Below are 8,776 nucleotides of genomic sequence, written 5' to 3'. Positions count from 1 at the left end.
GTTTTAGATTATTAAGTATTGTAAAAGACCGTACAGTTTTAGCAGTTAGGGGTGGGGGGGGAGATGAGATCTAGAAGACTGTGATTCAATGCCAGTAAGAAGAAAAGCCTGAGAGAGTCCATCTTCAATTAACTATCAAAAAAAAGCTGGTCTGAGCCTGGGTCTTGGGGGAAGTGGAGCCCCTCTCCCCCCTTCCTCCGGGGGAATACCCTGATGCTCTTTGGGATGCTCCAAAGACTCTCCCACGGGTCAGGGTCAGGCCAGGAGAGGCTCGAGGGGATTTGGGGCCCTGATGAGTCTCTTTGGCTCTCAGATTCCCTCCTCCAGAAGCAGGGCCTGATGTAAACACCAGAGCCCCAGCTGCCAGGCCCCCGGACGTCAGAAAACCAGCTGCCTAAGGTGCTGACAGCAGAGATAGGTTCGAGAGGGGTCTGTAGAGCCAGCAGAGGAAGGTGAGAAGAAGCCACAGCACGATCCCAGCCCTGGCAAGGAAGTTAGCTGAGAAGGAAAAGAGGAAAACACTTGTGGACAGAAGTTTCTAGAATTTGGAGACTCTTCTCAACTTTAGCCCGTTTGTGGTGGGGGTGGGAGGGCGCAGCAATTCTGGACCATGTCTCAGCAGCCGCTTCGAGGTGATGGGCCTGCATTTCAACCAAGACCAAAGCTGCTTTTGCTGTGCCATGGAGACAGGTGTGCTCATCTACAGCGTGGAGCCACTGAAGGCGAGGAGGCGCCTGGACCACCAACAGGTGGGCAGCACTGGCTTGGTAGAGATGCTGCACTGCTCCAACCTGTTGGCCCTGGTGGGCGGTGGTAGTAGCCCCAAGTTCTCAGCCATCTCAGTGCTGATCTGGGACGATGCCCAGGAGGGCAAAAACTCCAAGGACAAATTGGTGCTGGAGTTCACCTTCACCCAGCTAGTGCTGACTGTACGCAAGCGCCACAACAAGATCGTGATGGTGCTGAGAAACTGCATCTATGTGTACTCCTTCCCAGACAGTCCCCGGAAGCTGTTTGAGTTTGACACCCGAGACAACTCCAGAGGACTTTGTGAACTCTGCCCCAGCCTGGAGAAGCAATTGTTCATGTTCCCGGGACACAAGTGTGGAAGTTTACAACTTGTGGAGCTGGCAAGCCCCAAGCCTGGCACTTCATCCACCCCATTTACCATCAATGCCCATCAGGGTGATGTGGCCTGTGTGTCTCTGAATCCGCCAGGCACAGTCGGGGCCTCGGCCTCCCAGAAAAGCACTCTTATCCATCTTTTTGACACTCAGTCCAAGGAGAAACTGGTGGAGCTGCGCCAAGGCATTGACCCTGCCACTCTCTACTGCTTTAACTTCAGCCATGACTCCTCCTTCCTCTGTGCTTCCAGTGATAAGGGCACTGTCCATATCTTTGCTCTCAAGGATACCCACCTCAACCACCGCTCTGCGCTGGCTGTGTGGGCAGGGTCGGCCCTATGACTGGGCAGTACGTGGGCCCTATGATAGGACAGTAAGTGGACTCTCAGTGGAGTCTAGTGAGCTTTACTGTGTCTGCTGAGTCAGCTTGCATAAGTGCCTTTGGTCGCAGTACTTCCCAGAATGTCAACTCTGTAATAGCCATCTGCGTAGATGGGACCTTCCACAAGTATGTCTTCACTCCTGACGTGAAGTGCAACAGAGAGGCTTTTGATGTGCACCTTGACGCCTGTGATGATGACTTTTAAGGACCCTAGGGGATGTGGGAAGAGCCTAGTAGCACACTTCAGAGCCTGAGCTTACCGGCAGGGAAGTCGTGTGAGAGCTACCAGCCAGTAAGCATTAATAAGGCCTGGACCCACTCTCCACTCAAGCTGAGCTATGTCTAAATTAATAGCTCACTGCCCTGGAGCACATATTTAGCACTGTGTGCCCAAAGGACCAGATGAGGAAAATGGGAGACAGGCGATTCCCTGGAGCTGCCAAGCCTGGAGAAGACTTTCAGTGGCTCAAAGAAAATGTCCATAATCCAACCTGGGGATTTTAAAGTTTACCAGGTGTGGTGAAATGAGTAAAAGGCCCTTAAGGGCAAAAAGCTGGTCTGGAGCCATGGTTCAAGTGGTAGAATGCCAGTTGAGCAAGCAAACCAAACAAGAGCACCCGGTTTTGAGTTCAAACTCTACACCTCCAAGAAAGACAAAAAGACAAAAGGAATGAAGACCGAAAAAGGAAGAGAAGGGCTGGGAAGGTGGCTCAGTGGTAGAGCACTAGCTTTGAGCTGAAGAGCTGAGGGACAGCACCCAGGCCCAGAGTTCAGGCCCCTTGACCAGACCCAAAAAAAAAAAAAAAAGGAAGGAAGCAAGGAAGGAAAGAAGGAGGCAAGGAAGAGAGAAAGAAACAAAGAAAGAAACTAAGAGAAAGAAAAGAAAGAAACAAATGAAAAGAGGAAGAAGAGAAAGAGGAGGAGGAGGAAAAAGAGGAGGGGGAGGAAAGGAAGGAAGGAAGGAAAGAACATTGCCTTTGGTACCTGGTGCTATGTTGTTGGATTAGTAACTTCATTTTACACAGTATGAGTGCACATAACGTGCTCATGTAGGTGTGTGTGTGCACACATGTGCATGTATTAATTCTTGCATATAGTCACGTGTGACATTCTAACTAGTCCACAGAGATTATTACCAAGAAGTAAGGCAATGAGAAGAAAAATACCAGGGAGGAAGGAGGCAGGTAGCAACTGATTTATTCATTAGACCTAACAGTCACAGAGCCTAGGGCCCACAATAATTTCAGAGGCTCATGATTACATTTAAATTTTTTCTGAAAATAAGAAGAGAAATTAATACATAACATTGAATTTATCCTAAAATGATTTGCCTTTACATGAGCATAGTTCAATGTTTAATTATTTTTCCCAGGAAGGAAAGAGCTCATGGAACCAACAGGGCCAGAGGCCTAGGGAAATTACAAAGTGATCCTTCATGAAGGAATCTGCTAATGAGGTCTCATATCTTATTAAATGTAGGGGTGGAGGACCTGTGAATTGAGTGCCAGGGCATTGAACTTGGATAGCACGTGGACCAGGATGCAATTTCCAGGGTTAAGTGCAGTAGCAGGTAAGAGATTGGAGTATAGTAGCAAGTAAGAGAGTGGAAGGAATGAGCTTGCTCTGGAGCCCTCCGAAGATTTCATACCAGAGCAAGGGCACAGTTGAAAGAAAGAGAAAGTCCAGTGATCAGTGGGTATTTGCTCCAAGGTGGCTTGAGTGTCTTTCTGATTTCCCCACCTGCTAAAAAAATAAAAAATAAAAACATTCCATTGACTCTGGTCTAGTCATTGAAAAGAAACAGATGAGTTTTATACTACCCTACCTGAACTCTAGCATCCCTGTTTCCATTGAGGAGGGAGGGGAAGGGCCAGAGAATAATTTTAGGTGGGAAAAAAATATAACACAATTCAAGTCCTGATTAGAAAGCCGTGTGCAAGTGGTTCACACATGTGATCCTAGCTGCTCAGGAGGCTGAAATCTGAGGAGTACAGGTTAAAGCCAGCCAGGACAGAAATATTTGTGAGACTTATCTCAAATTAACAACTAAAAAGCTGGAAGTGGAAGTTTGTCTCAAGCCTTGAGTGAAAAAAGCTAAGACATTGCGTCTAGGCCCTGAGTTCAAGCACCAGTACCAGCACCAAATAAACCTTGTTAGGAAGTGAAGAGATGGGTTAGTATTATGTGCCAGGAAAGGATGATGGCAGAGTCTGTCTACTTCGAGATTTCCATGACATTACAAAGTAGCAGCTCCTGCAAAAGTGATATTTCTGTTACAGTGATTGAAGCCTGAACCAATTCAACATGGAGACATGTAGTCTGTAGAACATTTGAGTTCTTCCCATGTTGTCCTGCTGTGATGAGCCTCCCTGGCTTGCTCTCCACCAAAACTGGTGAGGACCTTTTGGTGCCCTTAGTATGTGTACTGGGTCCAGGAATGGGCTCTGGAGACAGCAGATCACTACTCACAAATTGCAATAGTGTGTAAAATATTCTGTCCACGAAATTCTATCTATATGACACTGAAAGGGTGCCACCAACTGTTGCAGAAAAAGTGGTATTTTAAATTAATTTTTATTGTTATTATACAGGTAATGGATATAGGAGTTACACTTACATAAGTCAGGTAAAGAGTACATTTCTTTTTGGACAATGTCACCCCTTCCCTTGCTCTCTTCTAGTACCTCTTTAATTTATAAATCCTATATTTCCCCCCCTCACTTCCTGTCTCCCACTCCTTTATTTCTGGCACTGGTGATCAAACTCAGAGCCTTATGGATGCAACCACTGAGACGCATTACTATAGAAGTAAAAAGTGATGTTTTTTAAAGCTAAATTTCTATTGGGGTAAAGCCCCCAGTACTTCAAATGATAACAATCACTCCCCTCAAATGATAATTAATGTCACCACTGACATCTGCCTTACTCTGACAGCAAGTAGAGATGGAGTAGTCAAAGGCAGAAGAAACTTTCTCCTGGCCCTAATGTCAGTTTTCTATGATAACTTTCTCCTTTGCCAAAAGCATGCCAATCTGAGATATGAACTTTGAATTCTGTGTTAACCAATTTGCTCTGTGTGTGTGTGTGTGTGTGTGTGTGAGAGAGAGAGAGAGAGAGAGAGAGAGAGAGAGAGAGAGAGAGAGAGAGAGAGAGAGAGAGAGAGAGAGAGAGAGAGTACTGGGAATTGAACTCAGGGCCTGGGCACTGTCCCTTAGATTTTTCTGCTCAAGGATAGTGCTCTTATATTGGGATACTTGCCTCTTTTTCTGACAATATGTGTAATTTACAAATATGTGTTTAGCCTTTTTTTTAAAAAAAATCTGCTTTATCTGTCCTTACAAACAGGAAGTTCTCACTGGCACTGGTAGCTCACTCTGATAATCATAGCTACTGAGGAGGCTGAGATATGAGGATTGTGGTTCAACAACAGTCTCATGAAACTCATATCTAAAATTAACTAGCAAAAAGCTGGAAGTAGAAGTATGGATCAAGTGGTAGAGTGCTAGTCTTGGATGAAAAAGCTAATGGACAACACCCAATTTGAACTCTAGTACCAGCATGCTCACAAGCATGCACACATAAACACACACACACACATACACACACACACACACAAACACACACACACACAATGAGGCTTTCCAGCATCAATGAGGCAAAACAAGGATTTTTTTTTAGCCTCCCTCTCACCCTCTCTCCTACCCCACCTGGAAACCTTTTATCACTTCTCTACTTTTCTCTCTTGTAGATTAAGGGTCTGGACACAGTACTCTTTTCTTAGTAGGGGTACCTGCCAGCTAGCACACTGTAGGAAGCTCTCCCTTGCTTCATAGACAGCTGCATCAGGTATGCCGCTATGACTTTCAAATTGATTTTTAAGTCTTGACTTACACCCAAGCAAGAGATTTGGTTTAACTAAAGAGTTACAGAGATCGTATTTGTGTGTGGTGTGTGTGTGTGTGTGTGTGTGTGTGTGTGTGTGTGTGTGTGGTGTATGGCAGTCTGTGTGTGTGTGGTATGGCAGTACTGAGTCTTGGATTCAGGATTTCATGCTCTCCCTTGGATTTGTTTGTTCTCAAGGCTGCTGCTGTATACCTTGACCCACAGCTGCACATCCAGCTTGTTTTGCTGGTTAATTGGAGATAAGAGTCAAATGGACTTCCCTACCAGAGCTGACTTTGAATTACCATCCTTAGATCTCAGCTCCTGAATAGCCAGGATTACAGGTCTTGACTAGTGTTCATATTTTTACTAGACTAAGTTGAGACAACTAAAATTTAGGAACAATGTCTGCTCCTTCGTAGAGGAGCATTTAAACAAAAGTAGTGAAGGGAAATGCACATGTAAGTGAATAATTTTGTGATTATCTCCTGCTCCTTAGGAGCATACATATTTCCTAGTTAGAAAGTTTACAAGTAGTATGCCATACCCATACTCATTTCATTTTATTCACCAATGGTTTAACCGATTTCCACTAGACTTGCTTAGAAAATGAAGAGGAAGTATTTGGCAATGAACTGAGTTTCATAGCACATTAGCATATGATTTTCTATATTGGGCATTTGGTAAATAGTGGGACACTGTATAATTAATGCAAGTGTTGGGAAGAAAGCATGAGCCAAAAATCAGCATTTTGTTTTTAGAAGTTGAGTGTCTCAGGTAATTTGTCACAGTGCTAGAAAACTGACAGACAAAGGCGGATTTGTTTTGTCCACCACAAACTGCCATGGTCTGGTATTTTACTGACAACTTCACTGTATTAGACTTCATTTGTGTTTCATGAGAATCTCAATTAGTCCACTGTGATTCTCTCCTTCCTTCCTTGATTTAAAGGGAGATGAAAGACAAAGATTTACTTTCCAGAGAACTCGGTACTAAGGAGCTTCCTGGAATGACTGCAGGTGTACTGAGCTTCTACCACTCCCGTGGCTACATTGCTGACTCTAGCTTGCCCTTTGAGGATGGCCAGTGATTGACATACTATCAATCCCGCCAATAGCGTCAACAGGAATACCCATAGTTTTCCTGGCCATGCAGCTGCATCATTTGCAGCTTTGAGGAACAAAAGTGTATCAAAAAAGAAAGAAAGACATATCAGATTCTTTGGGGAGAGAAGCAAACAGAAACACCAACAATACCAGCCTCCTTGCTTCTTCCCTATGTCTACATTATTAGATAAAATCAGCCTAAGAGTAAGCAAACACACCTGCTGCATCTTGAGTTCCACCAAGGAGAATTCTAAGAGAATACAACCAGTGGCCAGCATCAACTCTTTCTGTGTCAACACCTTGATTATTATGTACTGATAGGTTTTCAGAGATTCAGCCTATGCTATTTTGTATATTCATTTGTATATTTCGTATACATTCATTTATATATTTTTTTACTTTTATAAATCACAGAGAGACTAGGCATCAGTGGCTCACATCTATAATCCTAGCTACTCAGGAGATTAAGATCAGAAGATCACAGTTTAAAGCTAGCCTGAGTCCCTGAGACTCTTATCTCCAATTAACCAGCAAAAAGCCAGAAATAAAGGTATGGCTCAAGTTATAAGGGCAGTAGCCTTGAACGAAAAAGCTATGGGAAAACACCCAGACCCTGAGTTTAAGCCTCAGTATTAGCAAACACACAAAAATAAAATCCCAGTGAGACAGTCCAACTTCCCAGTTTGTGTGAGGGAAACCAAAGGAGCCAAGACCTGTGGGTGGTTTGTGTTATTGGAGACCTGTATGTGTTAGGAATAGGAAGTGATCAGTTCAGATGGCCAGGGCTGTGTGAGAGTGAGAGAATGTCTACAAACCTTTATCCTGGGTGTCTGGAGAGCTTGAGTGCTGTCAGATAGCACAGGTCTGGATAAGAGGGCCAGAAGTCATCTAAAATAGATTTCATTTAGAAATAACTAGATTAACTTAGTACTATTTTTAATTTAGGAATAACCTAAATTAGGAGTCAAGGAGCTTCCAAGAACAACTGAAGACTTACAGACCCAGGGGTATAGTTTAGAGGACATGAGGAAAAGGCACATGCAAGGAAACCCTAAAGGCAACTTCCAAACCTGCAGAGCAGTGCCTTTGCCTTTTCTCTCCTGGATGACCCACACAGACCCATGGCTCATCTGTATCCTTTTGTCTAGGGGAATCTGGGTACTTCTAGGGGAAGGACAAAGGATGCTTTTGCTTTTGAGCATGGTTCACCTTTGAGAATTAATATCATCCTGGCCAGAGGCCTCACACAGCACAGCAACATTTCCAAGTGATCTTATATGAGGAAACAACCCCTTGTACAGTATCTCTCTCTCTCTCTGTCTGTCTCTCTCTCTCTCTCTGTGTGTGTGTGTGTGTGTGTGTGTATGTATATGTGAGAACACTGGGCTTAAACTCAGGACCTAGCCACTGTCCTTTAGCTTTTTCACTCAAGGTTGGTAGTCTACTACTTCTGGCTTTTTAGTAATTAATTGGAGATAAGTTTCACAGACTTTCCTACTTGGGCTGGCTTAGAACCACAATCCTCAGATCTCAGTCTCCTGAGTAGCTAGGATTACAGGTGTGAGCCACTGGTGCCACACCCAAATGTGGTTTTAATCAGTATCACAGTCAAAGGAGAAACTCATTACAGATGCAGCTTCATAGGATCCCAGTCTTGTTCTTTACAGCGTCAGATTCTCCATGGCAGGTGGAATGTCCATTACATTTCAGTTTGGAGACCAATGAGCTACAGGTAAGCCCTGCCTTTAGCTTTATCCTTAATTCACTATGTGACTTAGTGCCTTGTCCAATCAGAAAATATAATTAGTAGGATAATTTACATTCTGGCTACTGGTTAAAATAAAGGGGAATTTCTTCCTAAACTTGAAAGATTGTTGTTCATTTCCATTGGACTATGATGAGTTTTTATGCCCTCTAGCTGAACATATTGCCAGTACATTAGAGCTGATGTACTAAAGGCACTGATACTCTTATACAGTGAGTTGATGTACTGAAGGCTGGCACTCCATGGCAAAAGCTGCAAGACTTACTACACCAGCTCTCTGAGAATGCATTCTTTGTCTCTGAGATAGTTGGTAGAGTGCAATCAGGCACTGGGGAGGTCTGGGAGGCCATCTGGGTAAGATGTTCTCTGGACAGATGTGGACTGCAGCATTCAACTAGGAAGGGTTTGGGGAAATTAATGTATGCAAATATAAGGACAGCTATTCCAAGGCTCCCTGAGGAAGATGAATATGTTTCAAGTGCAAAAGCAACTGACAACCTAAGGAGGTTGTTAATTC

The 8,776-nt window shown here is 44.1% G+C and overlaps 1 pseudogene; it reads left to right on the top strand.

Moving 5' to 3' along the window:
• The first annotated feature begins 610 nt into the window (after positions 1-610).
• LOC122122115 lies at positions 611-1,711 on the top strand (annotated as a pseudogene).
• The last annotated feature ends 7,065 nt before the right edge of the window (positions 1,712-8,776 follow it).

The sequence above is a fragment of the Dipodomys spectabilis genome, unplaced genomic scaffold (genome assembly GCF_019054845.1).
Source record: "Dipodomys spectabilis isolate Male_0828 unplaced genomic scaffold, ASM1905484v1 ptg000204l, whole genome shotgun sequence".
Taxonomy (NCBI): Eukaryota; Metazoa; Chordata; class Mammalia; order Rodentia; family Heteromyidae; genus Dipodomys; species Dipodomys spectabilis.
Note: the sequence above shows the minus strand (reverse complement) of the source record. Positions and strands in the feature narration are given on the sequence as shown.